The sequence below is a fragment of the Pteropus alecto genome, unplaced genomic scaffold, assembly GCF_000325575.1.
Source record: "Pteropus alecto unplaced genomic scaffold, ASM32557v1 scaffold20, whole genome shotgun sequence".
Taxonomy (NCBI): Eukaryota; Metazoa; Chordata; class Mammalia; order Chiroptera; family Pteropodidae; genus Pteropus; species Pteropus alecto.
The window spans coordinates 30,309,742-30,323,213 of NW_006436298.1; the positions used below are offsets into that span (position 1 = coordinate 30,309,742).

Here is a 13,472-nt window from a genome sequence, read left to right on the forward strand (position 1 = left end):
TATAACTGAATACATAAAATAGAAAGATTGGGTAGTTTGAATCCTGTTAAAATTTTCAGGAAAAATGTTACAGCAACGTTTATTTTTATTGATGAAAGGGGGATTATTTTGAAATTTTTTGGCAAACTTCAAGAAAGCTTTTATAAGCTAAAGTACTTGGGTTCAACAGGGTAACACATTTTAGAAGGCTTAAACTGCTATGGGCATTTGTGGAAATTATTTAAAATGACCTCTTTAGTTAGAGTTTGTTTCATAGACCATAATTTTGTTGCATTTGTCTCCTTTCATTTTTAAAAAAAGGAACCTGGAAAGAAAATAATTTTTGTTTTTATTAAGGTGTTCTATTTGTTTTTTAAAATTTTTGTATCATTTTACTAGAAACAGTGAAGCCTTTTCAGGATGATAGATCAAAACTGAATGTTATATGGATTTTAATAGATCTATACGTGTATTTGTCTTACACATTGCATATATAAACATTCATATGTTTATATGCCTGTGTGTCATCTGGACATTAGCTAATGGCAGATTAGTTGATTTCTGTTATTAACTTAATTTATTAAAAACTCAGAACACTTAAAATTACAATAGAATTGAGAAATCATGTGGTTTAATGGGATCATTGCTCAGATGAGGAAACAGGCCCAGGAGAGATTTCACTGAAGGAGACTTAATGGTATGGAAAGACCTTGCTCCATTGGTTCTTGCTTCTCAGGGAGACTCAGGTATGACTCAGTTGCAAAATATTATTTTATTTACTTATATTCTCTGGACTCCTGCATTTTTAGGGTAGAGGGTCAGCAAAGGGTGAGAGTGGCTAATGTCATTCACTAGGTCCTATGTTTTCTTATGGAGAAAACGATTTTAACAAATATTCTATCTCCTCCAAGAAGCACGTATTTTAGGCACTTAATTAACTGAATAGTCGACTTCATGACCCCATTTGCTTGATGTGTAATTAAAATTAGACAAGTCTTTCTGAACCCTAGTTTCAGTGCTTTTTAAGAAATTCCCTGTGTAGTTACAGCTATTATCTCTATACTATAAGACTCATTAAGTGATAAAAATGACAAAATATTTAAGTTGCATTAGGATAAAACATCAGAAGAGTTGAATAGGACAAAAAGAATCTTAAGTGTGATTATTGATTCCCCAAGGAACAGCTTTTTCCATGAAAAACAAACAAAACAGAACCAAATCTTAAAAATTCCTACAAGGATTACATTAGAACTAGGAAATGAGATGGAAACATTCTAACATTGTATTTGGAATAAATCATTTTGAAATAGAAACACATTGCCTGTTCTCAATAAGATATCAATGATTTATTGAAGTTATTAGTTAACTCCAACACACAACTTTTTGAAATTTCATTATGATTAAATGCTTAATCACTGCCCACTTAAAACATTATTTACATACAGTAGCTTTTTTTAAGGTTAGGTCAAGTGTATAGCCAAGTGAAAGTGCCTTAAAAATAGAACTTTATCAAGTTTGGCCTGTGGTAATCTATGTTTTAAATTACAGCACAACTCATTCCAAATCAATATAATGAATTGATTTGTAAACGTTTCAGGCAGGACTGCTTTCTTTGGATTTTGTCTATTGAATGTGCACTGCAGTTAAAGCGTCTTTTTTTTCTTCTTCTGCATAATTAAGTCTATGGTCTTGGCCTTTCATTGAGTTTAAACTGAGTTTAAAAGGCAGAAATGCATGTTAAGGCAAAATTATGCCCATCCATTATTCTTAGTCTTATAAATATTGAAGTTTTTTTTTTTCTCTTTTGGTGAGAAAGAGAAGGGAAAATAAGGCTGAATGCCGTGAACTTCAGTTCACATTTCTTAGGATATTTTATTTCAGGAAAAAAATTGAACTTGCTGCTTTCAAATGCCTAAATTGCCTGAATACACAATAAAATTCTTTATTTTTATAGCTATGGTTATTTTTAAATTATGATATACGAGAAAGAGTAAAAAGGAACATAATAGTGGTTTAAATTTTGAGAATTCTGGAAAGATTTTGAGTTAATATACAAAGAGAAAGAGCTATATGGAAAGATCAATTCAGCTGACATTGAGTGCAGGTAACAGTGCCTCCTGTGTGCCAGGCACTGGGTTAGTCACTTTCTAGTTATCTTACAGTTTCACAGTAGTTCTGAAAGGTGTTTTATTTCTTATTTACATATAAGGAAACTGGAAAGTTAAGTGATTGAGTCTAGGATTAAAACACAGTTCTTTATAATGATGTTTTCTACTCCCAAACCATCATGTTCCTTTGTCACTGGAGGTATAAAAGTTAATAAACTCAATTCCTGCCTTCAAAATGTTCATCTGGTTGTGTATTAGCAGAGATAGCCATTCAAACAAATAATTTATATTACCATATGATAAGTCCCAATATATAATGATGTATTACAATAAGGGAGGGAATTATTTCTGGTAGAAAGAGCTAAATGTGTAATCACTAAGATGTGAAAAGGTACAGGGCTGAAGAAATAAAAAGTAGTGTCTTGTGGCTGATTTTGAAGGGCCTGGAATTTTATGCTAAGTAGTTTAGAATCCCTGGGTTTCTCTGCTTTCAAACAACCCTCGTTACTATTTCTTAAATGGCGTTGGTGCCAGTGGATTTAATTGTTTTCTGTTTTGAATATGCAGTTAAATTATTAGACTTATGTAGGACACATCAAACTTTTGTAGGGCTCACTAACAAAGAGTATCCAGTTTTTTAAAAAGATACATTTGGTCCCTCTCACTCTCTGCCTCTGAGAGGAGACCACCTCTATCTGTGGAGCGTTACCCATTTTCTAATAAACTTTCCTTTTGATAGAAAAAGTTTCTATTTCCTTAAAATAGAAAAAGATACACTTATAAAGTAGATTCCAGTTGTCAGTGATTGTTACTGTGAAAGAGCACATACAAGAGGAGGTGCTGGTAGTGTTCACTTGGTAACTTCCTATCAGATTTTTCAATTTTTATGAAGTATGAACAAGGTATTTTAGGCAGTAGATATGGTTGCATTGTAAGAGAGATGGCTTATAGGATTTTAAATTCTTTGAGAGTACAATCGTAGACAAAGAATATTTTGGGAACTGGCAATAACTGTGATGTTCTGAAGTATATGTTTGCTGTCAGCACATTTAGCACACTGATAGAATTATATGCAGGAAACCAATGAATTGATAATACCCTGCAGGCATTAGTGGTCTTTGTAAGTGCTATTAACTACTGTGGGAGATAATTACATTTTTAGGACCACCCAAAATTTTATTTTTAAATTTTATTTGTAATTTGAGAATTAATAGATACTTTAAATATTTGGAGCATCATCTTATATACTATCCTACTTAATTGATGAAATTATGTTTCTATCTCCTCACATGTTATTCAATATAGGATTTCTTGCACTCCTGATTAGTGCTTTTTTGTGCCCTTAATAATTGTATATGGAAACCAAAGTTATTGATTTATGTACAGGTTCTGAAGTACTTTCTGACAAAAAGGTGAGTGTACTGTAAGTTTGGAATTTAAAATCTAGAGAGTCCTCAAGTTAAACTTCTTTTCAACTTAAAAATACCTTAAAATATGTAGCAGTAACCCCAGAAAGAAAAAATTATGAAAATGTAATGGTTCTTTCCATAGACACTTTAAATAGTAGTTCTACCAAATGTACAGTTTGAATTTTGTTTCTCTTTACTACAAAGCAGGTATCCTTTTCACTGACAGCAGCATGCACTCAGAAATAAAACTTATCATTAACACTTTCACATTTTTTCTAAATGTTTTCTAAACATGAAACTAACAGATAGAAAGAAGGAGGTTTTAAGTCAGGAAAGGAATAAGCCATCTTTCTTTTTGTTACAAGTGTCAAATTAAATACAATAGAAAGATAACTGTTCATTAATTTTTTAAAAGATCTCTGTTTAAAAGAATTTAATGTTTCTGAGACAATATGAGTTAATTAAGCTATAAAGTGTGTGTGTGTGCGTGTGTGTGTGCATGTGCTTAATCTTGCTATTGCTACTTTTTAAAGAAGGGCAGCCACATTTCTGCTTTTTTTTTTGGGGGGGGGTGTTGTTTTAATCACTTCCATGCTTCGTATGTAAATGGGCCCAGATTCTAAGTTGGTTTAATCATGTCAATATCAGGAAAATAAGAACTGTGATACCTAATGATAGCCTACTGTTGAATTGTTTTGGGCCTAGGAGGCAGAATCTTAAATTCTTATTAGCTTGTTAATAATATGTCAGACATAATTGGAAAGTATGGATTGTTTCCTAATTATTGTCCTAGTAACCTGAACTCTATATACTTCTGTTTTCTTAACACTGTGGAGAAGTATGAGCTTCAATTCATATTTAGGATTATAAAATAACATATTTAGAGGTGTAGAGTGTGTAAATGTCATTATTCTAATAAAAATTCAAATTTACAAGATGAAACCTTTGAACATCCTTGAATAAATTGCTCCCAATGAAGCAGATCCTAAAATGGCCATAAGAGGGCGCAAAAACATTGTGGAAATGAACAAACTCAATTCCTAGAATGAGAAGTGACTGAAAGAAGTATGTCTTTGTGACTACAAAATAGTTGACATTTCAGAAAACATTCAAAACTGTCAGAGCATTTTCTTTGAACATGACATGAGTGTATGCTCATCTGAGTATAATCCTACTTTTCTTGATTTCTTCTGAATGTACAAGTTGCCACTATGTTGCTTCTTAAAAAGCTTAAATATGATCAAATCAGTAAAGCAATGTTTAAAAGGGGATCTAATTACAGTTGCTGCTATTGAAGCAACTGTATTGAATTCAAAAATCCTATTGAATCTAGGATTTTTAAAGTCATAAATTACTAGAGAAATCTAGGTTCTAAGTTTTACACGTTATCTATAAAGATGGACTTTTGATTGAGGAGAGGAAATTAATTATTAGGATAAGAGGCTTTGGAAAAATTTGAAGAAAAAAGACAAAAATGCTATAAAATGTCTTCCAAATAAAAAACAAAGTTTCTATTTGTTAATTTTGGTCTTAAAATTATTTTCTATTTTAGATGATGTAATTTTGTGGAACGTATTTGTAGGTTGAGTCTAATGGATTTGGTCCTTTGCAAATTTTAACAAACCCAACCTAAACAAAACTAACCCAAAATTAATTTAAATATTACTAGATTAATTGACAGAAGGAACAGCAAGGTGCTTCTTACAGAGCAGTTTTAACAAATTTTTGTTACATGGCCTTAGTTGGCCAATTAGATGAGATCAACTTTTTTTTCAAAATAATATCTTTTGTTTGTTTTGTGATAACCTTAGAAGAAATTGAGAACTGTATCTCCTATTAATTGTGAGAGGAAATAAAAATAAATTATTGTTGGACATTTAGTTTTAAGGCTACATCTGAAAGAACTCCTTTAGAAATAATCTCTTTGGTGATTTCATGTTAGCTTTTCAAAATAAAATCAATTTTGAAGTGAAATCTCACAGGAGATGTTAAGTCAGTGGAAACATTTTTTTGTTGTAGGATGTTGTTTTTAAGAGATGCCCCAAAGCTCACAGTATTCCTCATTTTTTCACCATCAGGATCTCAGAACCACAGGAAGCCCCTAAAAATCACCATCTTCCTTTCTATTTAGATTATAATCCTAGATATCTCATGATAGCAGTGTCTGTGTTTATACCTTAAATTTTTATTGCAGGTAAATTGTTTCAGTAAATTTTTGAGGTGATAAACTAATAATGCCTTAATATCATAGACTTATGTATGAACATTAGATATTATCATTGAGGTCTGGGGCTAATCCAGTTTATACTCCACCCTTCCAGTTTCTAGTTGAGATGGAGAAAGTGGTCAATTTAGAGAAGAAAATTAATGGTCTTGTTGAACTTTCAAAAAAAAAAAATTATTTCAGCAATTATTGGGAAGAGCTATTAAGATTCATACCCATCTCAAGACTTAACAAAGGACAACAAATCTCAGTTGTATAAAATGAGCCATTAGGATTCTAGACATAGGCAATTATAATTTGGATAAAAAAGAAAAGGAAGATATTAATCCAGATTTCATACCTGAAGGAAAGAGAGGTATGAGGATATTGTGAGGGAGCAGTAAGTAATCATCTCAAAAAGAACAAAAAGACAGAAGAAACAAATATTTAGGCTCTAGTACATTTATTCAACATTTTGTTACTATATGCCAGTCATTGGTCAACCTGTTGCTATTTTAAGACCAATCAGTTCTTAGTATTTGGAATTCTAAAGAGATGAATTTACCTTTCTCTTAGATTCTATGTCTACTCAGGAAACATATCTTATTACTTCTAATAAATATTCCAGTAACTCTGCAGTAATTTCTGGACACTACAGATTTGGGCATATGTGAGTTATGAAAAGCAGTTATGAATTCTAATTTAGTGTTGAGATGAGTCTTTTGTGGCTCATTATGCTATATTGGTATTCTTCACAGTAGTCAATTTTTTGTAGCTCAACTGGACACTGTTGGTGCTACTTTGATATTTAATGTCAGGGTAGCAGAGAGTTACATTTAAAAAAAGAAAAATTGCCACAGTGGAAACAAAGTACTATTGTTTAAAAGGAATTGTTTTATATTGTGACTGTAGCTAATGCTTTGTTTTTCCTTATTCATAAGGCACCAAGGACAGTTAAAAGATTTTTTTTTTTTTAAATTCATTCTTCGACCCGTGGTATGGACTCCAAGCCATCCTTCAAAGACATTTTGATATTTATCTCTTTAAAGGTCTCAAGGGAAGGAAAATCTATAAGCTACCTTGGTGACCCCTCTTAATGTGGAACAGCCTTCATACATTTATACAAGAAAGACTGAAGGAAAGTCCAGTTTGACATAAAAATCATCATTTACAGTGGGTCACTCTGAGAATGAGGGGATGACTGCACATTTCTTTCCTTATGGAGAAGATGAATGACCTCTCACAGCCTTAGCTTTCCCTTATGTTCTACCTGAAATCATTACGATCCTGTGAATGTAAAATGAAAAGAGATCAAGAAGAGCTGTCAGGCAATGCATGTAATTTTGGGAAAATGAGAGATTGAGAGAAACTCCTGAATACCCTCCTCTTCTCCCCCTTCCCCTCCCCCATAGCATTCTTTCTGACTTTCCTCTGGTCACATCTATTTCTCCCAACTCGTTTCTCCCAAGCACCTGTCAACCCAGCTTAGGTCATGACAAGTCATGACATTCAGGTGCAGAACTCTCTGTGACAGAAAAGAGAAGATTAAAAACAAACAAACAAACAAACAAAAAAACCTGACTTAAAGTGAAAGAGGCTGGGCTAGGCCTAAAATCTGGAGTGTTTGTCACAACCCTAACTCGGAAACTGATGCACTGGGGGTAGATGGACAGGTGGTGGATGAAGGGAATGTATTTTGAAGAAGAAGCATGGAAAATAGACTCCTGACCCTCTTTGTAACATTAAGGCCTTGCTCTGTTAGGTTTCAGGGATAATCTGTGTTCCCTTGGCCACACATACCATAGTTTGGGCTTTAAAGAAAACAAGAAAAAGCAACCAAAGCAGGAGTTACATTTTAATAAGATGATAATTTTGAACTACTTTCCCCAGAGATGGTCTAATTCAAAAGTTTTGTGGATATGATGCTATTTTAATGAAACCAACATGAGAAATGCATCATATTACTACATAATCAAGCTGTGATAATGTTTCCATTGGATATTACATCAGTGTTCTGTGATCTGCCCTGATTCCAGATGAAATTTAGGTGTCGACTACAGACTATAAAGTCCAAAATTATCTGGATCTTGGTTACCTTATTCTCCCCTAATGTGACAACATTATAAATTTAGACTTCTGGTACATTCTTGCTGCTAGTTTTCAGATTACATACATTGATAGGAATTGGAGAATATAACTTGTTTTAGATGCGTGCATCCTTGCTTAGGGAATTATATTTTTTTGGAGGGGGGTGGTGAGGGGAAAGGACAGAGTGAACTTAAAAATATTATAAATAGCATCTATTGACATTGGCTTCCTTTGAGAGAGGACATTTTATTTTGAAATGTTAAATATTTATATTATTTAAAATAACTGGTTGCTTTTAAATCTCAAATATTGTTTTGCATGTATAATGTGTACTTAAATTGTATGGAGTTAAATTTATGTTATAAAAGAATGCAATTCTGGCTTAGGTCTAGAAGTGTGTTACAGACTAAATGTTAGTATCCCCTCAAAAGTCATAGGTTGAAGCCTTAGCCCTGAATGTGTTGGTATTCAGAGGTGGGGCCTTTGGGAGATAATTAGGTATAGATGAAGTCATGAGTGGGGCTGTTAGATGAGATTAGAGAGACCACAGCTCTTTCTTTCTTTCTGCCATATGAGAACTCAGAAAGAATGCAGCTTTCTACAAGCCAGAAAGAGGGCTCTCACCAGGAACTAAATCTGCCAGCATCTTGATCATGAACTGCTTAGACTCCAGAACTTTGAGAAATAAATGCCTGTTATATAAGTCATCCAGTTTATGGTATTTTGTTATAGCAGCCAGAATTAACTAAGACAGGATGGGAATATCAAAATGATTCTAATATATACAATATTTCTCCTTTAACTTTTATGAAATGTACCATTGAACTTTCCAGCTACCTTTTGTAAATCCCTTGCTGTCATGCTGGTGGCTTCACAAAGTATCCATTCCTTAAAATCTGTACTTTGGAATTTGCCTGCTTATTAATTCATAGCCAAAAATTTTTGTCATTTATTGCTACATCCTACTCCCTCTTTACCTATGACTTGATGATTACAGAAGTCTTCTACTTGGATCTCTACTTCCACTCTAGCTCTATTCCAATTCATTTTATTCACAATGGTTAACATCATCTCTTCTTTTACATTAATAGGTTTATTTTTTTAAAGCAGTTTTACATTTATAGAAACACTGAGTGGAAAGTACAGAGTTTCCATGTACCTCCCTGACCCCAATAGTTTTCTCCATTATTAACATCTTGCATTTTTAGGCTGTACTTGTTACAATTGATAAGCCACAATTGATACACTATTAATAACTAAAATCTATATTTTATATTAGGATTCACTCTTCATATTGTACATTCTTTGAGTTTTGGCGAGTACATAGTGACATGTACCCACCATTAGAGTATCATATAGAATAGTTTAACTGCCCCCAAATTCCTCTGTGCTATGTTGATTTATCCCTCCCTCTCCCTACCCTGTGGCAACCACTGATCTCATACCCTTTTAACTAATCTAAGAATGAAAGTAATATTTTAACACATTGTTTCATACTTTATCTGTTTATGTTGTAGAACAAATTAAATCTGATATTGTTAATAGTATAAACTCCTAGAGAAATAGTGTTGTTTTCTTTTTTAATATGAAACTATTTTGAGGATTTGAAGAATGTTAAGGACCCTTACCCTGTAATCACTGACATCCACCCTATCACGTAGTTCCAAATAAACTTCCCAGGCTTCATGGGCACTCTGAAGCCATGCTAAGAACCCTTGTCCTAAAGAGAGAACAATTTCTGTGTAGTTCTTCAGCATATGGAATAAAGGACTAACTAAATTTCTTTCAATATTAACTAAAATTAATGTGCAAAGAGAAAAACTTTACACCATCTTATGTGGAAAAAAAATAGTAGAAAGTACTATTGGATGTAAAGAAACAGAATTCAATGTTAGAACAAATTCAATGAACATATTTTTTCTCTGGTGTCTGGAGATTATTCTAGCAGAGGTTTGAATTTTTCAGATAGTCCAAACGCTCAGATTGTGAAAAGTAGTTCTCATTCTGTGTTAGTGAAAGTCATTTCAATCTGTGCTGTTTCTCATTTGCAGTTTTTTCTTTTTCACTTTCACTGTTCTAATTCTTTTAACCTATTCAGTTTTTTAAATGAATTATTCCTTCTCCAAATATGAGATTATTCCAAAAAGAATAATATTTACTGCTAAGATACTTGAATTTATGGGAATTATAGGACTGCAGACCAAGAAAACCCTTATATGATAATGTTAATTTTCTTTGCTTGCCCCTCTCTCCACCAGATCCCCAACAGGTTCCACAGCAGATTGGGGAGAGGTCCTCAGCTCCATGGCCCCTCTCACAGCCACAGTCTGCTCTCTGGAATTTGCAAAGGAGGCCTGAGGGCTCCATGGACTCCTGGATTTCAGCAAGGCCTCTAAGCTCTGTGTGTTCCTGATGCATGTACCTCCGTAAAATGGACTTAAGAGGAAGGAGCCCAGAGAGCTCAGTCTTCTTGCTGGTAAGACAACCTCTGTCTATTCACCTCATCGCTACAACTATCTAAGACAATAATTCTTTACAAGTGCTATATGAACAACTGCTTAGCCTTTTTTAAAAAAAGAAAGCATCAGGACAAATCCCATTATACTTTATACACTCCTCTTTATCTAAGTCACCTTCAGAAGCCCCAAAATCTCAGCTCATAGTTTATCACCTGGGCTAATGCTCTGTAAGCTTTAAATATCTTCTACTATGACCACATTGTGTGCTTACACCCCATACTCCAAACTTTTTCACTGTGTTCACCGTTTATCACCAAAATCTAAAATTCTGGTTACCTTTAATATCCCCATCATTTCCTTTACCCTTTCTCTTTAATTGAAAGTTGGTCATCCTTGAGGACAATAATTCTCTTCTAGTTCTCTCTACTGGTGGCTTTTTTAATATCTCATATTCCATGTAAAATGGAGCCTGAAGATAAGTGTCCTCCCGTTATCCCTTCTAGACCACTGTCTCTCCCTCCTCCCTCCAAAAGACAGATTCTCTGAAGTGTATTCCTTCTTGACAATGTACAATGCACTGCCCCTCCCCACCTTCACTGAAGCTCTGAGCATCTAGATTACTGTCTTCATTCTTGGTGACGACAGTATTCATGTGGGTGGTCACACTCAACACCTCTGAGCTCCTTGACCTCACTTTTCCTGGCCACATTATAGTCCATGTCACATGCTAGAGTTTGTCATTATGAAGAAGTGCCCCACCTTCAAAATATAGACTTCCAGCATTCTACTCCTTAACCAACTGTATTAGTTTCTTATTGATACTCTAATGTCTTAAACAACGGAATTGTTTTATCTTAAAATTCTGAAGGTAAGGTCTCTAAAATGGGTCTTACAGGCTAAAATCAAGGTATCAGCAGAACAGCATTCCTTCTGGAAGCTCTAGGGGAGAGTACGTTTTCTTGCTTTTTCCAGCTTCTAGAGGCCACCTACTTGCCTTGGCTTGTGATCCTTTCAAATCTCTCTGACACTGACCCTCTGTTTCTGTCATCACATTTCCTTTTTCTGTCTCTGATTCTCCTGCCTTCCCGTTGTTCCCCTCGTAAGATCCCTGTGATTATCTTCTGCCCACCTGGTAACCCAGGAAAATTTTCAGATTTCAAGATCTTTAACATAATCACATGTGCAGAGTCCCATTTGCCATATAAAGTAACATTCACGGGTTCGGGGGATTAGGATATGGATAGCTCCAGTGGGTCACTATTCTCTACCGAATATTATATTTCCAGGTCACTTACCAGTTTCATTTCCAACATTATTTGATTACATTTGGGTCTAATTCATTTACTATACTTATTCCTTATCTATTGCTGTCTTAATGGACTTGCTTTTCTCTTTATTCAATTTATATTTTATAGTCCTTTATGTCCTTTACTACAGTTACTCCCTTGCAGATATACTCAACACTCCTCCCACCTTCCTCCTACCCACACTTGCCTTCTGTAGCACTTATCAGGTTGTTTACTGGTTAAATCCAGCCAACTTTCTGCCTACTTACTTTTCACCTGCACCTTAGCAGCAGAATGTGGCTGGAGTTAAAAACATGTTAGGAAGATCCTTCTTATCCCCTTTCTCCTGTTTCCTCCTGTGGGGAGCAATGGGGATGGGGAAGTTTTAATAATATACCCATCCTGTCACTATCCTTGCATTCACTCTGCACTGGTGTAGGTGTGACTTTACCTACTTGGGAGATTGAAAGGGCATTGAGAGAATCTACCTTGTCCTCCTTGGGATCCCGCTGCCTGCAGGAAGTGTGAGTTCCCCCTGCTCTGTGATATGCTGCTGTGAGAGGGGTCCGACCTATGGTTGCCTGGAGTTTTCCAACACTGACTATAACTGGGTTAGCAGGTCTGTCTAATTGTGGACTTCAGTATTAGGAAGTCCACTTGCTTACATATATCAGACACATTTTCCAAAATCAGTGTTGTAAACAAAAAAGGTGACATTTGGTTTCCTATTTGCCTTTTCTGATCTTTTTTTCTCAATTGAAACAGAACTTGAGTGTATTATTTATTGCATGTCCCCAAACTCTGATCATTCTATTTAGAGTAGCTCCCTTTTACCCTCTGTTCCCTTGCTCTGCTTTGTTTTTCTTTAAATAATTACCAGTACTGATATAATGTTTTTATTTGTTCTCTGTTGCTTCTGCTAAATGTAAACTCCATAAAGGTAAGATATTTGTTTTAGTTCCTGGAACAATGCTCAGTTCACAATGTATATTTTCTGAATTATTATTTAAAGAAAGAATGTGAAAACATTTTAAGTATCATCTGAAGATTCAATTTAGACACTTGTAATTTTATTATGCTTTATTACAAATATGCCAACTCTAAATTAATCCAGGATAGAGTTAATTATTTGGAGATTAAACATGGTAAAAATTAATAATAGGCAATTCATATGTTAAAAATTGAAATAACTAATCCTGATATATATATTCTGTATAGCAGAAAGAGTATTTTTAATGGAAGTACATAATACTAACATCTATCAAATATATGAAACATATAACAAATGACGTCTACCTCATCTTGGAAATATTCTTTCCTCTTGTCAATCAGAAGTGTAGAATATTAATTTGAATGTTGGAATCCAAGCAAAAAAGAAGAAATTATAAAGTAGAGAAAAAGGATAACGTTTCTATTTTGCAGAATGTTATAGAGGAAGAAACAAGCTGTTTGAAAAAAATTTTCTTTTATACTCTTTCTGATTTCAAGTAGATTGAAAAAGTGAAAGAATGATATCTTCCTTTGAAAGCCATGATGAGATTTGGTTCCATTAGCAATGGTTAGAGAAATGCTGCTAAACAAGAAATAAATTTATTTGAAGTGTTAGAATGAAAGATGTAACAGATATCTACGATTCCTCTTTTCTGATAATAGACCCAGATTTTCCTTTCAGGAATTTTCTCTCACTTGTTGCCCATGTGATTCAAATGTTCTGAATCAGGGCCTGTTAGCTCTTTCTAGCCCTAGGTGGTATAGTAAAGATCAGGCTTGAATGATCACTATATTCTGAATTCCTGACCGCAGTCACTGGTACAGGTTGAGCTCATGATCCAAGCAGTCTTGGTCAATGTTATGCCAGACTTCAGTTGGAACTCTTGAAACAAAGTATGCATTTTAGTGGAGTCGATTGACTTGGTACAATGTAAAACTGTGGTTGCCAG

General features: G+C 34.2%; 1 long non-coding RNA gene across 1 annotated transcript in view; it reads left to right on the forward strand.

Annotated features, from left to right (window-relative positions):
• The window catches only part of LOC112480638, a 68,825-nt gene that overhangs the window by 19,149 nt on the left and 36,204 nt on the right, over window positions 1-13,472 (forward strand). Inside the window, exon 2 of the long non-coding RNA XR_003046724.1 lies at window positions 10,046-10,263. This is a non-coding gene — a long non-coding RNA (uncharacterized LOC112480638). The remainder of the gene's footprint in view (window positions 1-10,045; window positions 10,264-13,472) is intronic.